Genomic DNA, 22,919 nt, shown 5'->3' on the forward strand with positions numbered 1-22,919 from the left:
TCCATCCATCCATCCATCCATCCATCCATCCATCCATCCATCCATCCATCCATCCATCCATCCATCCATCCATCCATCCATCCATCCATCCATCCATCCATCCATCCATCCATCCATCCATCCATCCATCCATCCATCCATCCATCCATCCATCCATCCATCCATCCATCCATCCATCCATCCATCCATCCATCCATCCATCCATCCATCCATCCATCCATCCATCCATCCATCCATCCATCCATCCATCCATCCATCCATCCATCCATCCATCCATCCATCCATCCATCCATCCATCCATCCATCCATCCATCCATCCATCCATCCATCCATCCATCCATCCATCCATCCATCCATCCATCCATCCATCCATCCATCCATCCATCCATCCATCCATCCATCCATCCATCCATCCATCCATCCATCCATCCATCCATCCATCCATCCATCCATCCATCCATCCATCCATCCATCCATCCATCCATCCATCCATCCATCCATCCATCCATCCATCCATCCATCCATCCATCCATCCATCCATCCATCCATCCATCCATCCATCCATCCATCCATCCATCCATCCATCCATCCATCCATCCATCCATCCATCCATCCATCCATCCATCCATCCATCCATCCATCCATCCATCCATCCATCCATCCATCCATCCATCCATCCATCCATCCATCCATCCATCCATCCATCCATCCATCCATCCATCCATCCATCCATCCATCCATCCATCCATCCATCCATCCATCCATCCATCCATCCATCCATCCATCCATCCATCCATCCATCCATCCATCCATCCATCCATCCATCCATCCATCCATCCATCCATCCATCCATCCATCCATCCATCCATCCATCCATCCATCCATCCATCCATCCATCCATCCATCCATCCATCCATCCATCCATCCATCCATCCATCCATCCATCCATCCATCCATCCATCCATCCATCCATCCATCCATCCACCCGAATTTTAGGATGGGTGAGTCGTCTGCTTCTCTGAGGAGCGCAGCGGGCGGCGGCTCGCGTACCTACAGGAACGTATTTAAGGAATACAAATGTAGTTTTCGCCTTGATCAGTTTTGTATTAGTAAAACAAGAGAATTTAGTAGCATTTAGACCCATACCTTTAGCCGGGCATGTTAAAGACACGTTGGCAAACGGCTGCTAGTCTCCTTGTGCCTTCCTAGCTGTGCAAACTTTCAGTGAGCTGTTGTAGTGAGGGAATGCTGCGTTCCGTGGTGGAAGCTTAAAAGTTCGTTGTTCGGGCTTTATGAACCGCATCTGCTTGCAACCTGAGGCAATTTAGTTTCGTTATCCTTCTTAAAGTCGCTTTTGGTATCTTCTAAAAGTCAGATTTCGTATTTAACTGGGTAATTTTACGATGTAAATAGGACTTTGCACCCAGGCAGAGGCTGCGAAATTCAGTACGTGTTTCAACTACATCCGAAATGTCAATCACTCATTCTTTTATTCCTTAACAAAGCTGTTAAAAGAAGCCAAGGGAAAATCTAATAACGAGCTTTTCTACTCCAGTCGGTGCTTCAATGTGAGCAATAAGGGGCCCGCAATTCAAGAAATTTAGTGCTGTACGTTACTGCAACTTTAGCCAAGACGAAGCGAACCTGCAAACTACTTTGACCAGCAGCATATTACCCCCGTGAAAAATTTTATCAAGCCAAACTACGAGGGGGCAAGCGGCAGGTCATGTTTCTTCGATTTCATCATGTGAGACCACGGAAGGAAGGGCTTTCAGTTTCGGCCAAGATCTACACCAAAAAGCTCAACTCCGAGCATCCTGCCCTCTAGCACCCCAGGTGTAGAGCGCACGCGAACTTTTTAATACGTAGACGAAATCCAATCTGTGAACATCAATAGCGACGCGCGGGTAGAAGGAGCCGCCCCCGGCGCTGACGATGCGAGGCGCGAGCCAGCGTCGACCAGTTATGCAGCCATGAAGGACGGAAAACTCCTTCCTCCATGTATGCAGCAAACTGACCACGTGATTAAGCGCAGCCAACGGGCATGGTACAAGAGACGCAGTACTGACACAACCCTATAGGTGGCGGTCGGGTCTCTGAGATTAAAGCGGCGATAGAACTGGGGCCGCATCCCCGGAGCAAATTCTCCAACTATCTTTACCTAATAACGTTGGCCTAGCCTTCGCCATTACTATACATCCATCTATCGGCAGCTGCTGCTAAGCCGGCTCTCTGGTCCCGACGGTGCGCTCTGCTCGGCCGGTGCCGTAGCAGACGGCGGCGCCATGGCTTCCACCCGCTCCCGTCGACAGGAGAGAGTTACGGCACGTTAAGGCAGCCTCTGGACCCCTAAGTGGCTTGTACCCACTCACTGCAGCCTTTGCTGTGAAAGGAAAATGACTGACTGAAACCACTTTTATTTTCATCAGAAAAAGGGCGCCTTCCTCCCCGCCCCCGGCACGTAGGCCTGGGAAGACGGAGTCGTACGCCCGCTGATTAGAGGCTGGCAGACAGCCCCTGGCTTGTTGCGTCCTCTTCCGCCAGATGGGTGGTGCGTCGCTGTATGCTAGGGTCAGCGCTTCGCAGCATGGTCTCCCAGGCTTCTCTACTTCCTACAGTTTGCACTACCCCTGGGGACTGTCGGCACCACCAGATTATTTGGTCGTGGGTCCCTCTTGCCCCACAGTGTCCTAGCCGCAGGTCAGCCGCTTGAGGCGCATAGCGCCTCAAGCGGCTGACCTTGCTGAACTTAGCCAGGATGTGCCTCAGTTACGCGCCTTCACGCACGTTATTCCAAACTGAACAGCACTTGGTTTGGAGATCGCAGCATTATCAGTACGGGCTAGATGAATGAGCTTGCTCTCCTTGCCACATGTGAGTTTGCAGTATTTCCGAGGATTAGATCACTAAAGCGATGGCAAGGTACTATGTATTTTTTTTACAGCGCTAGCAGCAGTAGTTCTGTTCATGCCCATTAGTAAAAACAATCTAGGGGATACAACGGCAGCCGTGTAACGCGTTAAGTCAGCACCACCGTCACGTACGTCAAAGCGTGACTGAAGTGTCCACTGACAATGGGACCCGCTTATTCGCCTTTCTTTTCTTCTAAGCCAAACCAGCCTGGACCCTTCGTTGGTTCTGAGAAAAGGAAAAACTCATAATTGCCTGAGCTTCTAGGTGGAGACCAGTGCCAGCTCCCGGCGCGATTGAGGCGTCTACTGACCTAGTGATGGGACTTTCCTTTCCTCAAAACCAACAGAGGGTTTACACTGCGAGTAAGACAACACTGGGAACTTGACCATTTTCTTCATGCAAGAGGGCCCTGAAGTTCGTGAAGTGTGCCGGGAGCGCGACCCAACCCAAGACCGCAAGCGAAGAAGGTTGAGTACGCACGTGCACGCAAGAAGCCAAAACGGGCCTGTGTGACGTTTAATCGGGAAGTCGCTTGTGACAATCAGTATGGGTCGGCACTTCGTAGCTTTCGGCCGCTAACGCAAAGCATCTTTCGCTGATTAGTGCGCTGAGCCGGTGGGCTTATATCTAATAATTTTGTTTTCTGCAACAGCAGTTCGCAGGTTCCATACCGGCTGCGAGGTAAAGGAAGAGAGAGAAATAATTTTAATGACCATGGTATGTGGGGCAAGTAGGTCCCTGAGTCCCCGCACGACCCACTGCGCTAAACGTTCATGAGTTCATGGAGTTCCATGATGTCGGTGTTGGTCAGTGGCGATCTTCCGCCTTGCCAGATCTCCCATTCCTCCCAAGTGGTCCGGAGCTCCGGGCCTCGTGGGGGGGGGGGGGGGGGGGGGGTCTGCATGGCAATCAAGGAGAATGTGATTAAGAGTAGCCTAGGGATGGGTGCACTGGGTAGAAGAGGGTGTGTATGCTCCCGGGTGGATGCGGGAGAGCAAATAGGGGATGGGAAGAGTGGTAGTTGTCAAGTGTGTGGTGGGGTCGGGGGTACAGCTGGCGTTCGAAGCGATATGCCGGGGTGAGCTGTCTGAAGGAGTGCATGCGCTCCCGGTAAGAGCCTGACTCCGACTCCGTCGCCGCCCGGTTCAGATGACCTCGGGCGTGGTCATCGGCGGTTTCGTTGCCGGGGTTCCCAGAGTGTGCAGGCACGCAGATCAGCTCCACATGGCGAGGCGAGCTTACGGGGGGCGAGCTGAGGATACGGAAAATGGTATCATGTACTCGCCCACGTGCAAAATTAGGAGTGCAGTTTTACTGTTCATTAGTGTATGCAAGGACAAGCGCGATTGCCGCCTCTTCCGAGGATTCCGGTGTGCATGTGGCAGGAAGGTGAAGAGTGGCGATGGGTTCGAGTTTGCGATTAACGACTGCAATTGCGGCACCTTCGCCTGTGCAGGCTGCGTCCACCTCACGGCGTCAGCTTCCGAACCAAAGTGTTTGTGGAGAGCCTTTGCGCGGACTAAGCGGAGAGCCGAGTGATAGGTGGCGTTGGTGTTTCGAGGGAGGGGTTTTACTAGAAGCTGTGTGTGTATGGGGCGGCGTACTGGCAATAGTGTGAGGTCGGCTGCTGGTATGTGAATTTGGAGGTTGTCAAGAATGTGACGTCCTGTTAAAGATTGAGCTATGTGAGTGTGTTGTGCCTGTCTGTGGGCCTCTATGAGTTCGTGTGTAGTGTTGTGGAGGATAAGCTGGACAAGTTTAGTGGTTTGGGTGCTAGGGGGAAGGTGTAGGGCCACCTAGTAAGCTTTACGGAACATAGCATCAAGGGGGGCGTTTTTTTCTTGTAGGAGTCGGAGGTATGGGACTGCGTATAAGCGGCTAAGTATGAACGCCTGAATTAGACGGCGCAAATCGTTCTCCTTCATGCCATAGTGTTTTCTGGAAACTCTGCGGATGAGGTGCGAGAGCGCTTCCGTCACCCGCTTTAGTTTCCTGATAGCGAAAGTGCTCCAGCCGTTGTTCTGGAGATGTGAAGGCCAAGGTCTGGAGTGTGTCAACTTCCGGGACAGGGTGTCCGTGCAGAGTAGCGTTGATGGGGCTGTTGCAAGGGTACTTGGTTAGGGGCGTATGAGAAGGAGCTCAGACTTTTCCGGAGAACAGGAAAGGTCTATGCTTTTCGCGTGTTGTGTGATGTTTCCCGAGCTTTGTAAGGTTTCCTCTATGGTGCCATCACTGCCGTGGGTGGTCCACAGAGTAATGTCGTCCGCATAGAGGTTGTGTCGAAGGTGAGGCATATTGTGAACAGCGCGCGCTATAGGAATGATTGTGGCATTTAAGTGGAAAGGGGAGAGTACAGAACCTTGCGGAGTGCCCACTCCGCTGAGGGTGCTACCGCGTTAAGTTCATGCGTTCTGTCAACACTTGCCAGTTTCCAAACGCAAGCGACAACAGAGCAGCCCTCACGTTTCCTTTTCTTCCTCCTTTCCATGAAATGTAGAATCACTGGATAAGCCACCTTCTCCAGTGTCTTTATTTGGATGGATGGACGGATGGATGGATGATGGATGATTGATGGATGGATGGATAGCAGCGCCCCCTTTGAAGCGGGGGGTTGCAATTGCCCCCATGATCAGCTTTTTATGTTTGTTCAACTGTGTTGGTAGTTCTCATTAACATTCGCCACCTTCTTTCACTACGGTTTCCTACACAGCTAACCTTATGTCACATCTCTGCGTTTCTGCCACCAATCCTCCAATTGCTTTTTGCTAACTTCCACTGCAGATTCATTCACATGACCATTGTTATCTTTAAACCATAGGGCCTCCGGAAGAGTGACTGTGCCTGCATCGACATCTGGATGGATACCATCACATTTGAGTATTAGGTGTTCAGTTGTTTCCATAGATCTACCACACACATCACATGTGTCATCCTCTTCGTTGAAGTTTGATTTTTTTTGTAGCTGCGCGTTGGAAGACACCCTGACCTGGCTGCAAAAAGTAAGGCACTGCCTCTTGAGTTATCATAGAAAAATTCTTTCCTGATCTGCCTTTTCCAGAATATAGTTCTACACTATGCTTCTTTTCCATTGAATTAATCCAAGTTTTAACTGCCGCGTTTTTAACCTGTCGTTTAATGCCCTTTCTTTCTCCGCTCTCATGACCGGCGTACTTACTGGTTACTTTTCTAGTTCTTTTCCGCCTTTGTGAGTTAACGCTCTTTCTGTATAATTATTTAAATACCTTCGCTGCCCAACTGTTATCGTCCAATTTCCTCAGGTGTTCTTCATATAGCGTTTTACTCTTAGCTTCCCATGCTTCGAACGATGCCCAGCCCAGAGCACTGCACGGGCCTCAATCTGAGGCCCAAGTCCGGCCCGGGCCCGATACCTGAAGCCCGAGCCCGGCCCAGGCCCGCGGCTTCAAGCCCGGGCCCGGCCCAGGCCCGCTAAATTATCGCTCTAGCGAGCCCGGCCCGGTCCGTGAATCCCGGAGTGAGGCCCAGCCCGGGCCCGGCCCGGCCCGTTTCACAGTAACGCTTGAGGTATACTGCTCACTCTGAATAAGTAGACTGCTACTTGACCGATAAGGAACTGGCTGACAAAGTTTCTGAAACCACAGTTTGGCTTGTAGAAAGTTGGTTCTTTTTAACCCCGAAGGAAGTGATTAAGAGTAGTGCTCGCCAGGCCCGTCTTTTGGACAGTGATCTCGCGTAGGTGCGCAAAGATCTCGGAACTTCCGAGAGCCAAATAAAAAGGGCTGCATACGAACGTAATAGACTACTTTTCATTCCCTCATGATTTTAATCAGTTATATTTTACCGCCCGCGAAGTATAAACATTAAAGCTGCCTAACAAGCAGTGGAATGACTTTTTTTTAGTGAACGCGATCTGTCAGGTTGAACTCATAGCTGAACTGGTCGCCTTTCAGCAGAAACGCAAAGCTAAAAGGCTTGAGTATTTCGCGGAGTGTATTTGAAGACTATAAGCGTCCTATACTTATACGTTCTTCCCGATTGCATTTCTAATAGTGTATAGGTATGTTGTGGGATGACGAACAATCAACGGCAAATTAAGGCTGGTTGAAATTTCTTCTTACTGGTGGAGCAGAACATAACGCGCGAACCACGTGATAACTTACAGGGCAAAACACTTGTCATGACAACCAGGATGAAGAAGCGAGGAAGGATAGATGTGGTTATGAGATGAGATTCACAAACTCTCGCGAGCTTTTGTGGCTATTTTATTTACAAGATGTTCCGGTCAGCTGATCAAAAAGAAAACCAAACGCGCTTCAGTTTGTGAATTTTCTTTCATGAGAAAAATATAGCTACAAAATAAAAGCTATGTTTTTGGGGCTTAAGGGCCCAAGGGGAGTCAGGCTGTGAGAGACACCGAAGCGAAGGTCTCCGGATCATTTCGACCGCCTGGGTTTCTTCAACGAGCAATGATACTACAAAGTGCATGGCTGCCATGCTTGCCACCTAAATAGATATGCGGCCGCCGAGGCTAGGAGAAAACCCTGGTTCCCCGGCTCAGTAGTCAAGAAACTTGACCACTAAGCTACCGCGGTATGGAAATAGGGAAATAAATAAGTCAATGAATAAACCTTAATTTTTTTTCTCAGTGCGTACTATAACTCATAGCTCATCCGTGTCGCTGGTCCAATGCCGCAGTTGTGTACTTCACTCTGCAATACTGAATGAATAGCGGGACACCAGCCGTTTCTGTACGGACCCAAGGCCGGCTCGGGTCCGCAGCTTTAAGACCGGCCCGGGCCCGCAACTTCCGGCCCGGGCCCGGCCCAGGCCCGGCAAAACAAATCATGTCCCGGCCCGGCCCGTCCCGCGCCCCGAGCCCGTGCAGTGCACTAGCCCAGCCCAGCCCATATCGCCTTGTACTGCCTCGTTTGTGGTTTTGCCGTGGGCACCTAGTGCTAATTTTCTAAAAGCTCTCTGATTTACGTCTAATCTCGACTGAACTTGTGCCCTTAAGCACAGAACCGCATTCCCGAAATTAACCCCCGGCACCATTATTTTTTCCAAATACCTCTCAGTACTTCATATTTGCTGTACCCCCATAATGCCCTATGTTTCATTATCCTGGATTCTCTTGGTCCTTTTTCCCTAAGATGCTGTTCATGCTTTTCCGTGTATATCTGCCCTTTGTTTAGCCACATCTAGAGGTATTTGTATTCGGCCATTTTGGGTATTTCTTGGCCTTGCATTGTAAGCACCTGATCATTTGTATCGTTGAAAATCATCACACTTGACTTAGTTGCGCTACAACTGAAACTTAGGCGTCTCCTTCGTCTCCAAGACAATTAACCAGTTCGCAAATCTTCGTGGTTATCTGCTAAGAGTAGAATATCGTCCGCATACATTAAACCAGGGAGCCATCGGTCAACGACATTTCCGCCTAGCGTGTACGACATATAATAACATACATTACTTCCTTATAGCCTTCTTTCCATATTTATCACACGAAGCATGAACAGCAGCGGTGATAGAGGACAACCTTGCCTTATTCCTTTGTGTACCCCCACAGTTGTGGTACTTTTTATCCCTTCCCATGTAATTTCAACTTTATTATCTCGGTAGATTTCCTGTAGAAAATCGGTTAGCTCTTTACCGATACCTACATCGTTTAATATGTTCCACAGGAGTTCCCTGTTCACGTTGTCGTACGCAACGCTTACGTTCAGAAACTCTAAATATAGAGGTCTGTTTTCCGCCTTGGCTATTTCTATGCATTGGGTAAGCACGAACAAGCTATCATCTAAACGCCTACCCCTTCTGAATCCGTTCCTGAGTTCTCCGGTATCGTATTACCTTCTACCCGTGACTGCATTTTTAATTTCACCGCCCGCATTGCTAGACTGTATATAACAGATGTTATCGTAATCGGTCGGAAGGATTTTATGTCAATCTTCTCTCCTTTCCTTAAATAAATGAAATTCATTTCACTCTGTCTCCAGCTGTGCGGATTAGCCTATTTGTTATGACTGTCTCCAATGTTATTTCTCAACGTTTCCTTGCTTCTTGAGCCAAGTTCAGTACTCAGCTTAAATGGAATTTCGTCTATCCCTGCGGATGTTGTTTTAGGAATACCTGCTTGCGCCTTTTTCCAGTTAAGAGTAGTCAGGTCTAAGCTGTTCCCTAATGTGCTGTCCTGTGTTGCTCCCTCACTTGGCAAGATTACCCTATTGTCGTTGCTAAAAGACGCAGCTATAACTTATGTAATGTAGTTAACAGCATCGTCTCCCTCTAAACATTTTCCCTCAGCATCTATAATCTGTTCCTGCCTTCTTTTATTTGTTTTACCCAGCCAGCTTATACAGTTCGAGAATTTTTTTGGCCCTCCTTTATCTTTATCTTTATCGCGAACTTCAGCCAGCCATTGATCAGAGGACTCTTTTATTTTAGCCTGGACGAGGACCTGAACTTGCTGTTTCTTTTGTCGATAAGATTCCCATTTTTTGGCGTATTTTCTCTTCAGATAACTGTACTTTCTTTGCTTTTCTGTGTTCTCTTGAAGCCACCCGTCGTTGTTCGGTGAACTGCATAATTTCCATATTCCACCAGCTTCGTGGCTTCCTCTTTCTTCTCCAGCGCTTTACTCATTTTACTTCTTTAATTTGTGTACTCATGAGCAGTTCTAACTGCTTATAATCCCACTTTTCCATGGGGCGTTTCTCGATTGCTTCCTCTATGTCGGCTGCTGTTAGCGCTATTTGCTCGTCGTTTAATGTTGCGCTGCCTTTTTGACATCACTGCATTTCTCTTTTGATCGGGGCTCCCAACTGTGGGCTAATACGTTCATGATCACTTGCTAGGCTGTACTTCCCCTCTTCGTCTATTTCCATTATTGCGAGCTTACTATATGTGCCCTGCGACATTAGACAGTAGTCAATGGTTGTCTACCTGTTACGGGATTTCCACGTGATTTGTCCCTCACATTTAGTTTCTCTACTGACAATAACTAGGTTGTGTCGCTCACAAAAGTCTAGCATTAACTTCCCGTTACAATCTGTGTACCCATCCAGATCCTCGATGTGGCAATTCATGTCGCCAGGCAGAATAATATCTCCACCATCTCCAAACTGCTTTATATCCTCACTGAGGCGCTTAACTAGATCCATGATGAAGTTTGCGCTAAAAACGAGGACCAAAAGGAGAGAAGACACAACGCGAGGCCTCGTAGTACAAAGCGCTCGTGTTGTGTCTTCTCTCCTTTTGGTCATCGTTTTTGGCGCAAACTTCATCATGATTAAGATTCAACTCGCCCAACTTTCCACCTTACTACTTAACTAGATCCTTGTTTTCTTGACTGCATTTGTCCCCGGCCCCTAAATAAACTACCCCTAGCCATACGATTTCACCAGCAATTGTACCTGATACTCATACATGTTATTTGCAAGTTGATTTTATTCTTTGCCAATTTGCTCCTTGATGAATCAGCATACCTACTCCTCCTCCCTTCTTCTCCGTTGTTGTTCTGTTGCGCCCTTCATAGAGATAGCCATCCATTAAATGCGGATCTTCTAGATCCCTCAGATGTGTCTCGCATAGAGCGTACACATCTACTTCTTCGTCCTTTAACTGCTGTTCTATTTCTAGTCATTTCGCTCTTTCTACCCTCTTGCATGTTTATGTAAGTGATCCTGGCGTTAAATTTCTTTTTTCTAGTTTTCTTTCTGCGCCTCCTAGTAGCCATTTTGTTGGGGTCAGCCGCGATTGTTACATTTACTACATCGCTTACCGACCCCTACGCCCTGAGCCACCGTGGACCCCCTCAAAAAGCTTCCGCTCGGCTTCCCAGGCGCCAGCCTATCTCTTCTCCTACCCTTCCGCTGAAATGGATGCCATCACGTCTAAACCACTGCCCAAGCCTGCTCTGTGCAATTCCCTGTTTGTCTGCCACCTCAAAGCCTTTCTCGAGGCCTAACTGCCTTATCTCTCGTTTAAGAATCACTACGTCGTTGGCAACCTCTCCACTGCTTCCTTACACCTCCGGCACTGTGCACACCAGGATCTGCGCTTGCTGTGCTATCGCCCTTATACCGTTAACTCCCTCAGCTAATCTTGTGTGGCGTCACCATTCAGGACATAATTTAGCCCCGCCGCTACCACTACCATGTTACGCCGTGCAGCATTCTCAGAAATTCTTAGTCTTTCTCAGTACCTCGTCCGTTGCCCTCCCTGGGAATACCCCGACTGCTACCCGCCTATCCTTCACACGCTCCATTGTCGCTCTTTTGCAGCTCCTCATGTTTGAGTCCCCAGCGATAAGCACTAGGGTACTCTGCCCCTCCTTTCTAACTTCCGGATTTTGCTGCCTCTTATCAGTGACTGTGACCTCATTCCTCTGGTTTAGCTTTGTCCCCTTCTCTCCATCGCCTCTATACTTCCTAAGAAGCTGCCACCTGTGCGTAGCTGTTCCTGTCTGAACCTGTCTGACTTACTTGCTTATCGTTGTCCATGCCAGTGCAAGCCGCATCCATGTGGCTGGCGCTGGAATGTCCGCCAATGTGGCTTCCAATGGCGATGTCAGCCATTTTTGACTCCTACTGACGAAGCTGTTCTTGAAGCTTGCTCTTCTCTGCCCTCTCTTTCTGTCACTATATTTCTAGTGCATCCATACGTAGCACTAGTTTGATGTTCGCCTGTTCAGCCCTGTCCAGGCGTGCACCTAACACGCAGCATCTGCACATAAAATCTGCGCGCTCGGCTTCCTCCACCGATTCGAACCGAATTTCGTTTAAATTCATTGACGCCTCGCACTCCTTACATTTAACCTTCAGTAGCTTAACCATCTTAGCAGCACTCTATTATTGCTACCACCAAATGCTAGGATATCTACAGGCTCAAAACAAAAAAAAAACACTTAAAAACACGTGCACAAATAAAATAAAATTCAGCCTACCGCAAATGCCGATCGATCACTTAGAAAATGAATTGCTATCTTTCTAAAAAAGTTAGCGCAAAAATAAGCACTGAAAAACTATAGCTCCCGGCCAGAATAGACCCGGCCGATTAGAGGTCACTGACCTGAGTTCTATTCTTTACCCTACACTTCCCCTAACAACCTAAAAACTAAAAACACCCTGCTTTCAAAATATTAAAAGAAAGTACTCATCTATTTAACGCTGTCGCTCGCGCAGTCGGTCCGGTGCCGGTCTTTACGCGTGATCCTATGAGCATCTAAACATGCGTCCGCACAACACGGCTGTCAACTGTCAAGTCACAATATGGAAAAGGCTTATGACGTCACCTGGTGATTTGATATTCTCCGCGGCCTTGTTGACCACGGTACTCGGTATCCGTGGTAGGATACTGAACTGCTTGAAAGATTCCTTGTTCGGTCGTTCATTTCACGTACGCCGAGGAACTTCATTCAGAAAAATGGGATACCTGAGGGGTGCATTTAAAGCACTAGGCTCTTCGTAATAAAAATGTATTCCATAGGCACAATAATTCCAAATTCGATTATGTATTCCGTGTATGTCGGTGACCTTCATGTTGCATGCACGTCCTCCAGACTGTCAGCCAGTGAGAGGCAGATACAAGCTGCATTAAACAAGTAGCGATTTGGGCAGCTAGCAATGGGTTCACGTTCACCCCACAACCAACAGTACCGGCCGTATTCCCGCTCAAAAGAGGCCTACAGAATGACCCCACCCTACACTTTAATGAAATCGTACTACCAGTGAAACAAGAGCATACATTTTTAAGCATAACATTAAACAAATTCTCATAAATACCGTACTTACGCATACTGAAAAGAAAGTTGCTCAATCTCTGAACATCCTTAAACTCTTCTAAAGGAAACTTTGAGGGACTGACAGAACATGTCTTCTCAGATTTATCGCTATTTGGAGCGTTCTTCCCTATAGATTATGCGTGCTTTGTGTACGGCTACGCAAGGCCGTCGTATCTAAGAATATTAGACCCAATCAGGGTGTCGAACCGGACATTTTCGGGTTCGGTTCAGGTTCGGGTTCACGCCTTTCGGGTTCATTTCCGGGTTCGGCTCCAGAGCGACACTCCGTTCCGGCTCGAACCGGTTCGGACCGTATTGAACCGGTCTAACGGGTTCAAACTGGTTCAGTACAAAAAAATGTAGAGCGTGGGTTTTTAATCAACATTTTATGCTGTTTACTTTTTTCTGGCGCATGAATGCATAAAATAAAAAATTCGAAATTTTGAGGTGTTCTCACTTTACCCAATCTATTTATTGTCCGGGGCAAAAATACGAATTTTCGGCAAGAGCCGCAAACTGAAATGAACTCGCAGTATAATGTAAATTGCCTATGTGTACGCTATAATCCATCTGGTGGGGTATAAAGGCCAAAAGACGGTGGATTTTGCATCTAGAAAACCTTCCAGCATGAGCAGTTTCGTAGAGCCCGTCGCGCGAGTAATTGGTGCACCCTGAAGCTTGAGTCAGTCAAGAATTTCTCGTACGCAATGAACTTACGGGGGCGCCGACATGAGCGCCGCACGCGGCCTCTACGTTCCCGCGTAGTACTGAGAAAAGAAGCGACAAAACTGCTCCAGGACCTGACCAAATCCACTTTGAAATGCTGGCCCTTCTCTCCCAACTTGCCGTTCTTCAACAAAGTTTGGGTATCGGGGAAAATACCCACGCCTGGAAAAAAGCTATTATTGTACCGTTCCTTAAATCCGGGAAGCCACTAACTTCGCCTAGCAGTTATAGACCCATCGCCCTAACCAGTTTTCTCGCCAAGTCCTTTGAAAGTGTCGTGAAAATAAGATTGAGTACTTTTGTACTTCAATCGTCTGAACTTTTTCACACCCATCAATGTGTTTTTAAAAAAGGATGCTCCACTAGAGATGACCTAGTTCGTCTCGAAAACAATGTTCGAGAATATTTTGTTCCCGAGCAGCACTGTCTTGCTGTCTTTTCCGAATCGGAGAAGGCCTATTACATGGCCCGGAGGTACGGCATTCTTAAGGACTTAGCTGAGATTGGAATCCGCGGCGTGTCGTTGAACTGCCTAAAAGACTTCTTATCTAACCGTTCATTCCATGTACGCCTAGGTTCACCCCTTTCGAAGAATTTCATTCAGTAGAATAGGTTACCTCATGGGTGTATTTTATGCAGCACGTTCTCTTGTAAAAATGAACTCTCGTAGTAAAATAATCCCAAGGTCCGTTATGTATTCAGTGTATGTAGGCGACCTCCAGCACGTCCTCCAACGTATCAACATGTGAAAGACAAATGCAGTTAACAATTAATAAATTGGCAACCCGGGCAGACAGAAATCGTTTCCGGTTTTCTCCACAGAAAACAGTGGCCATTCGGTTCTCACTCAAACGAGGTTTACAGGCAGCTCCCACCCAACACCTAATCCAAATAGAGTTACCCGTAAAAAAATGGACACAGATTTCTAGGCATAACATTTGACAGAAAACTCACTTTCCTGCCTCACCTAAACGCACTGAAAAAGACAGCCTCCCGATATCTCAATGTACTTAAAGTACTCTCCCGAAAACACTTCGGTTAAGTTAGGACAACTCTCTTACAAACTTATCGCTCCGTAGTGCGCTCTTCCCTGGATTATGGATGTATAGTACATGGGTCAGCGAGATCATCGTACCTGAAACGACTGGACCCAATACATAATTTAGCTTTGCGTCCTTTCACTGGTGCATACAGGACCTCGCCCATAAATAGTCTTTATGCGGAAGCTAACGCACCATCACATAAAGCAAGAACGATGCTCACGTGTTCATACATTTTAAAAATCCGTTCACTGCATAAACACATCTGTCACGAAAAGTCAAAAAGTGCCCATCAAGAACAGTTAACCAAAAAAGGGAAGGAGAATGAGGGGCTCGTTATAAATATGAGAGAAGCCAACAGGCACAGAAACCAAGGTATTTAATTCATTAATTTATTTTGTGGTGTTGATCAATTTATAATATTACTGAATGTGTTATCGCTTAAAGCTAATTAATTAGAAAAGCAGAATCAAAAACAACCACAAGCCACCGGTGGGATCCGAACCCACGACCTCCGAATTACGCGTCCGGTGCTCTACCGCTGAGCTACGGCGACGCCTGTCAAATCTTCTGCTTTCGGGGGTATTTATGTTTTACAAATAACCTAACTTGGGAGTGTTCACCAGCGCCACCCACATTCTTAAGCGGCGGACGTCGCACGTCCTGAGTTACCGCTCATGTGACGTAGAACGTCATCGAACGGCGAGGGTGGAAGCTGTGTGAGAACCCTCTTGTGCTTCCTATGGCGTCAAGGCTGCCAGAACCGAGACCCTCGCTAAGCAATTAAGCAGACAAGGGAAGGAGAATGAGGGGCTCGTTATAAATATGAGAGAAGCGAACAGCCACAGAAACCAAGGGCCACAGAAACAAAAAACCCCTGTGCCCCTTGGTTTCTGTGGCTGTTGGCTTCTCTCCACAAGAACAGTTTAACAACAAACCGCTAGCTATAAGGCCACTCCTCCTTCGTTTTGAAGAGATGTGCCATAACCTCGGCGTACTAGACACATTACCCAGCATTGCTCAAAGACAAGATCCATTGCCTCCATGGTACAATTATCCTGCAATCTGTGATTTCACCCTTACGCAGTTTCGTGAACGACAAACTCCACAACAAACATATACTAAAAGAATTTCTTGCACTCGTGGAAAAATACAGTACTTTTACAGCTTTTTATACAGATGACTCAAAAACAGATGTTTACGTAGGAAGTGCAGTGGTGCGGAGCAATTCGGAGAAAACAGTACGACTTCCACATTGCGCATCCATCTTCACTGCAGAATGCCACGCAGTCTGGGAGGCCATACAAGAAATATTAAACGATCCCCCCACAAGAAGTATTATCTACACAGACTCCTGAAGTGTACTTAAAGCTCTGCACTCTACCTTTTATGTTACATCTTCATGATCACGAGAGCGTATCATTAAAACTATGCTGCTGAGGCCGGCCTTTATTTTTATTTGCGGTTTACCGACCACCTCATTCGTTACAGCGGTTTTTCTCTGATTTGGCTGATCACATGATCAAATTCACTCATGATAAGGTTATTCTTCTTGGAGATTTCAACCTGCCGGGAGTTGACTGGAATTGTCCTCTTACGGGTTCCAGCCTAGGCACGTATGGCATTTTTGATATTATGCTTCAACACAACCTTCAAAAGGTGGTTACGAAACCAACGCGTGTCTAGGGCACTCGCGCCTCTAACTTGATCTTGTTTTTTCAGCCGATCAATTGAAAATTTTTCCGTCTCGGTGGAAAACGGCCTTTCTGACCCCAGTATGGTGTATTTTTTATGTAGAATTCAAAAAACCGGCCCACAACCCTCCCCATGCTAAGCTTGTTTGTGTGAAAGACCTTTCGCGGGCCAGGGATGAAATCGTACTTGATTACCTTGATCTTTGCCTGAGTGTTTTTCAAGGCAATCACGTGTCTGTACTATGGAATAAATTTAAAGAAATCTGCACGTATTGTCCAAAAAATTTTGTTCCGAACAAAGTAAAGAAAACATGCAAAATAATCTCTGGATTACGTGTGATGTCTTGCATCTACAACGAAAACTAAAGCGATGAAAGCGAGCACGTGCCTGCCGAAACGCTATTGAAGCTGCGCAGATGCTCTACGACAGGCTGTGGGGCAATCAAAACGTCATTGTTTTGAGCACACGCTACCAAGCTTCATTGAGAATGCTACACAGAAGTTTTGGAAACACTTGTGCAGGAAAAACATACCTGTCGACCAAATTCTGCACAATGGTGTTCTTATCACCGATAAAACAAGCATTTCTGGGCATTTTAACAGATATTACACAGTGTCTTCACGAAATCAAGTTCCCTCTTATGTCAACCTGCTGTACCATGCATTGAACCAAGCATTGTATTTACTTCAGGTGTGTTTTCAATGTTGTTGAATCTGAAAACAAAAGTGTCTGCTGGTCCGGACGGAATTCGAAATGTTCTTGCGCCGTTATAGTGAACTTTTACACCAATTTCAATTCATAATTTCCCATGCGAGCCCATCAACTGGCACTGTTCCTTCGGACTGGAGAGTTGCGCTGGTTCTGCCCATACCAAAAAAGGTACAGGCTCATCTGTTACTAATTTTCGTCCAGTATCACATCTTCTTGTAAACTTATCGAACGCATTGTAGCCACCTGTATAACTTTCATTGTAAATGACGGAGACATTCTATCGTCACCCCAAGATCGATTTAGAAAGGGCTTATCGACCGTCACTCAATTCACACCTGTTGTTCATAGTTTTGCTGACATTCTAAACAAGTCAGGGCAGATGGACGTTCATTTTTCTAGATTTTAAGAAAGCTTTTGACCTTGTTTTGACATGCCAAACTAATTTTTAAGCTTGAAAATATCGGTCTTCCTTCTTTCATAATTGCCTGGGTTTCTGCTTACCTTTCTAACCGCGCCCAGTTCGTCACTATTGATGCCCATTGTTCAAGCTTCCTTCCGGTCACTTCTGGGCAGCCGCAAGGAAGTGTGCTTGGACCATTACTGTTTTTGGTCTACATCAATGGCATTGTGGATGTAATTAGTGAACCAGTGCAAATCAGGCTTTTTGCCGATGATTGTGTTTTGTTTCACGAAATCAGATCCTACGAAGACCAAGTCATCCTTAATCCTAACCTTCACAACATTCACTCATGGTGCAGTCGATGGGAGATGAAGCTTAACAGTGACAAAACAGTCTTTAGAAAAGTGACCAATAAACAAAGTAGCCTATCATTTCCGTATGCCCTTCCAAATCACCCGCTTGAGGAATTGAACGAATACAAATACTTAAGTGTTACTATAACCAATAATCTTAGCTGGAATAAACATATAACCAACATATGTACGTCATCATTTCGTAAACATTGCTTCCTTAGGCATAGATTAAAAGGTGCGCCTTCTAGTGCAAAACTTCTAGCATACATATCCATCATCAGACCGAAACTTGAGTACGTATGCACCGTCCGGGACCCTTACACACAACATAACATTGAGGCACTGGAAATGATCCAGCGAAAATCTGTTAGATTCACCTTTAATAAATATCGTTCTACTGACTCTCCAACCACTCTCGTGGCCCAAAACAATATATAGACATTGCAAACACGAAGAAAAATTCAATGATTGAAATTTATTTTCCTACTCAAAATTAACTCTCCATGAGCCCTGATTCATTTCTTAAACCTATCACAACGCGACTACCACTACATCGTAACACGGAATCACTAACACCGTACAGTGCTAGAATCAATGCTTCTAAATACTCATTTTTCCCTCACACAATAATTCAATAGAATGATCTCCCGCCTGAGGTTGTAAACAGCATTGATGCCATCAACAAAATTGCTTATTGATAATTGCTGAGTTGTTTTTTCTTGTTCTTTACTATGTCCTATTGCTTATATGTTAGTTTCCTGCTATGTAATTTGCCGTGTTTCTTTTTATGTACTTTTGCCCCTCCTGCTTGGTCCCATCTTAGGGTCTGCAGTATTCGAAAAATAAATAAAAAAAATTAAAGTAAATTTCAGTGTAGTTCTACTACTGCAGAACCTGGTTAGAGAGCGAAAGCTATGGCGTATCAAGCAGCTATACGTGGCTTGGCGTCTGTAACGTTGAATGAATGAATGAATGAATGAATGAATGAATGAATGAATGAATGAATGAATGAATGAATGAATGAATGAATGAATGAATGAATGAATGAATGAAACACCTCTCTCTTTCACCACCCCACGTACCTCAAAGCGCGATTCAGGCGTCCACTGACCCAGCGAGCCAGTTATGCGCAGTTCCTTTCCTTAAAGTTGTCCGAGTCGGAAACGTTGCCAACGGCAACGGCAATTAACACGATGAACACTGACGGCCTATGGCTTTAATGCCGCGTTTCTGCCACAACGTTTTCAATCCCTGCGCATGCAGCGCTTATCTGTCACTGACTGCACTGCGGCTTGTCCATGCTTTCGTAGCGAGTAGAATCCTCTACTCGACACCTTACTTGCACCTGCGCTAACACGATGATGACAAACTGGTTGTCGACCTCTCGGTCGCTACTTCCAACCGGAGACTTCTAGCCTTGGGCATGATGAACGCCTTCCACGAGCTTCGAGATGCCCACTTAGTCAGCCAATACACGCGTATCGCACAGAGCACGTCCGGTTGCCGCCTCTCGCACTGGCTACACATCAAACACGACTAGGAAAGAGTGCCAGAACCCTGGAGACGCGCCCACCGGGTTCGACCCTTTCCCCGTAACATCTCCAGAGAAGACCATAGCGGTCATCGCCAGGCGCACGGGGATGCGTTGGCGCAATACTATGGTCCCCAACAGCACGTGTAGTACGTGGACGTTGCCGGCCCACCCCACGGGGGATGGTACACGGCCGCAGTCGTACAGCTAACGCGCTTACTTTCAAAGCCTACAGCCCAACAAAGGCGGAGAAGATCGTCATTCCTCTGGCTCTCACTAATCGCAAGTCGAAACACATCATCGCCGACTCGTGAAGCTCCTGTCGGAACAATGAGCTGGGGTGGGCTCCCCCGCTTGCTTGGCGCATACTTGAATCTAGGTGCCGATGCGAAGATCCAACACCACGTAACCTGATTTGGGCCCCCGGTCACCAGGGGCTCCAGGGAAAGAACAGGCCGATCAGGCCGCCCACGCAATCTCTCCCCGGGCTATGTTCCTGACCCCGGAAGCCTATTACCAATCAGAGAATCTGGCCCTTACATTCATACACATCACCCATTACTACAAAAAGGAGCACCGGCGCTACCCGGCCCCTTGTAAGGGTCTGTATCGCGCTGACGAGCGCGTCCTCATCAAAATTCTCACTAAGACTCTACTTTTCCCGGCGGTGCTTAAGTGTTTCAACACATTTGACGGCGCGTGCCAGTTCTGTGGGGATGTGGCTGACACCTCCGACATTGTTTAGACGTGCCAATCGAACCAGCTATCCCCCCCCCCCCCCCAACACCATCAGAGAGGACAGGGAGGCGGCCCTGCTCGGCTGGCAGGACCTCAAGAACCAAAAGGCCTTTGTTCACCGGACGCGGGCGGCGTTGCTTGCCAATGGAATATTGGCTCCGCCTAGTATTGTGAGGGGAAAGGGCCAATAGGACCCTACCCCAATCACCTCTCTGTGACAATTTAATGGATGATAAATGTTTTTACCACCACCACGTAGCTGAAAGCACGGCTAAGATGTCCACTGTTCCAGGGCGTCAGTTATGCGCTTTTCCTTTCCTTTCGAAGCTGCCGCTCTTCATGGGTTTCGTAGCTTAAAGCGTGAATAAGGCGTTCACATCATGGTCACAGTACTGCGGTCCGTGACCTTGGCTTTAAATGGCGTAGTGAAACTTTCTGTTCAAAATTAATAGGTGTAAGGTTAAAAGACCGGAAGCGCGCAGAATGGGTGAGGGAAAGAAATGCGGGTTAATGATATTCTAGTCGAAATCTAGAAGAAGAAATGGGCTTGTGCAGGGCATGTAATGCCAAAGGAAGATAACCACTGACCCTTAAGGGTAACGGAGCGTATTCCAAGAGAAGGCAAGCGTAGCAGGGAGCATAGTCAGGATGATGATGATGATGATGACGACATTTATGAGAGTCATTTCATTTCTCTCTTTATTTCCTTTCCTTTCGAAAAGGTAGGAGCCGGGACTAAAAGCTGTAAAAACAGCTTGACAGGGGCCCCGGCCCCCTACATGGTGGCACTGCAGCGTGTCGGAAACAACATCACCATAACAAAGGAAAAATAAATACAGATACATATTACAGAGGCAATATAGTTCAAGGGCAACAAATAAATACAAATTCAACATTGCAAGGCAAACAACAGTTTGTAACGCTTCAAACACTGAAAAAAAAGAAAACAAAGAAAAAAATAGATGAAGTACAATGTGTTGGACATTCTGGACACAGTATGTAACGAATTGAAGGGACAGTAAATTTCTACAAGGGACATGGGTACAATAATTACAGCGCAGAAAACGTCTCACATTACAAGATCTAAGAAAACTATAATAATTTCTGCCGACAGAACAGACTAATGGTATGTTTAGGTTCGTATGCTGGATCGAAATTCGACGACTCTAAACTATTGAGTAATGTGGGAGTAATATATTTAAAAGATTGCGTATGGTATGAGGTGCGAGGTGTAGGTACAAGCCATTTTTCCTTGTGCCTCGTAAGGCGAGGTCTGGCGTTTTCTTGTAGTTGGGCTAAAGATATTAAAAAAATTACTTTTTCTTTCACAAAAGATTTATATATTAGCATTAACCTATAGTTATATAGGCAAAACACTGGGAGAACATTATATTTCTCAAAAAGGGGGGCCGAGTGGTGCAAAAAAGACACATTAGCGATATACCGAACTGCTTTTTTTGAAGTAAGTGCAGTTTTTTTAAGTCAGTCATACCAGTCGTGCCCCAGACAATAATACAGTACTGAAGAAGAGATAATACTAGGGAATTATAGAGAATAATTTTAACCTTGGTAGGCAAAATTTCTCTCAGTCTCGCAATAACACCAACAGCACTGGATATTTTCGATTGAAGGTACTCAACGTGTTTGTTCCAAGTTAAATGCTTTGAGAAATGAACACCAAGTATTTTCACTGTATCGACTATTTGGATGCGATCTGTACCTGGACGTAGATTCAATGAAGTCAGCTGATGTTTTCCTTTTGGTGAATATAAAATTGCTTGTGTTTTAGACGGGTTTATCCTTAACAGTTTGCGTTAACCCATTGGTGTAAATCGCCAAGCGCTTTATTCGACAGCAATTCAATGTCTACTTCTGTCTTGCCCTTAACAAAAAGCGTCGTATCATCTGCGTACGAGACAAACTGAGCGCTGTCTGTGCATCGAACAATGTCATTGACATAGATGATGAATAACAGTGGCCCAAGTATGCTTCCTTGCGGGACTCCAGTTGATACAGCCAGCACGGAAGATTTACTGCCATTTATGTCAACGTACTGAGTTCTATTTCCAAGGTATGACTTAAGCAGTGTGTGAGCAATGCCGCGGACTCCGTATCTATGTAGCTTGGAAAGAAGGATGAAATGATTTACAAGATCAAACGCTTTCGTAAAGTCGATATAGATGCCTGCTATATTCTCTCTTTTGCTAAAAGCTTCTAAAATGATCTCTTTTTGTGCTACAAGGGCCGTCTCTGTTGATCGGTGCCGTCTGAAACCATGCTGAAAGTCAGAATACAAACTGTGTTGCGAAAAAAATGAAGAAATTCTTATGTGTAATATTTTTTTCGATTCCCTTTCAGAAAATAGGTAATATGGAAATTGGACGGTAATTGCTTAGTGTACCTTTATCCCCATGTTTAAATATGGGTATTACACAAGCGACCTGCATTTCTTCAGGAAATATGCCTGTAGATAAAATTAGGTTATAAATATGAGTGATAACTGGACAGATTAGGTCAAGAACGTACTTTACCGGGATCACCTACATGCCATTTGAGTCTTGAGCTTTACTGTTTTTTATAGCATTCATGGAAGAATAAACTTCTGAGCAGTTTGTGGGTGCAAGAAATAGACTGACTGCTGTACATTTCCGGCAGATACCGGTCAAAGTTGTCCATACCATCATTACTACAAACCTTAATCTGATTAGATTGTTGAATGAAAAGAGTATTGAAAGCGTCGGCTAGTTCCTTGCCAGAAATGCACACACCACTCGGTGCTCTAGGCTGCGGGAAAGATGGCAGGAGTAGTCGCAGTTCGTCGTGGACAATGTCGTGGATTCCTTCCCTAAAGTTATCGCTGGTGGTGATCGTCGAGTCCGTGTAGGTGTCGGAGAAGGCGTGTAGCTGCCAGTGGTACTGGCGAGCGCTGGCGTATAGGGCCCTCTTTATGGTGGGGTTAGAGGACCCCAGGCCGCTCAGAATACCGATCGACGCTTTCACGTCATACCCTTACGGCGGAGCCTAGTTGTTCCTTCAATTTTTTCTCGAGCTA

The 22,919-nt window shown here is 46.4% G+C and overlaps 1 pseudogene; it reads left to right on the top strand.

Annotated features, from left to right (window-relative positions):
* Nucleotides 1–22,919, top strand: part of LOC149367767 (uncharacterized) — a 116,839-nt pseudogene that overhangs the window by 41,624 nt on the left and 52,296 nt on the right.

This window comes from Amblyomma mixtum, chromosome 1 (genome assembly GCF_055824585.1).
Source record: "Amblyomma mixtum isolate Tamu chromosome 1, ASM5582458v1, whole genome shotgun sequence".
In the NCBI taxonomy this organism is placed as follows: domain Eukaryota; kingdom Metazoa; phylum Arthropoda; class Arachnida; order Ixodida; family Ixodidae; genus Amblyomma; species Amblyomma mixtum.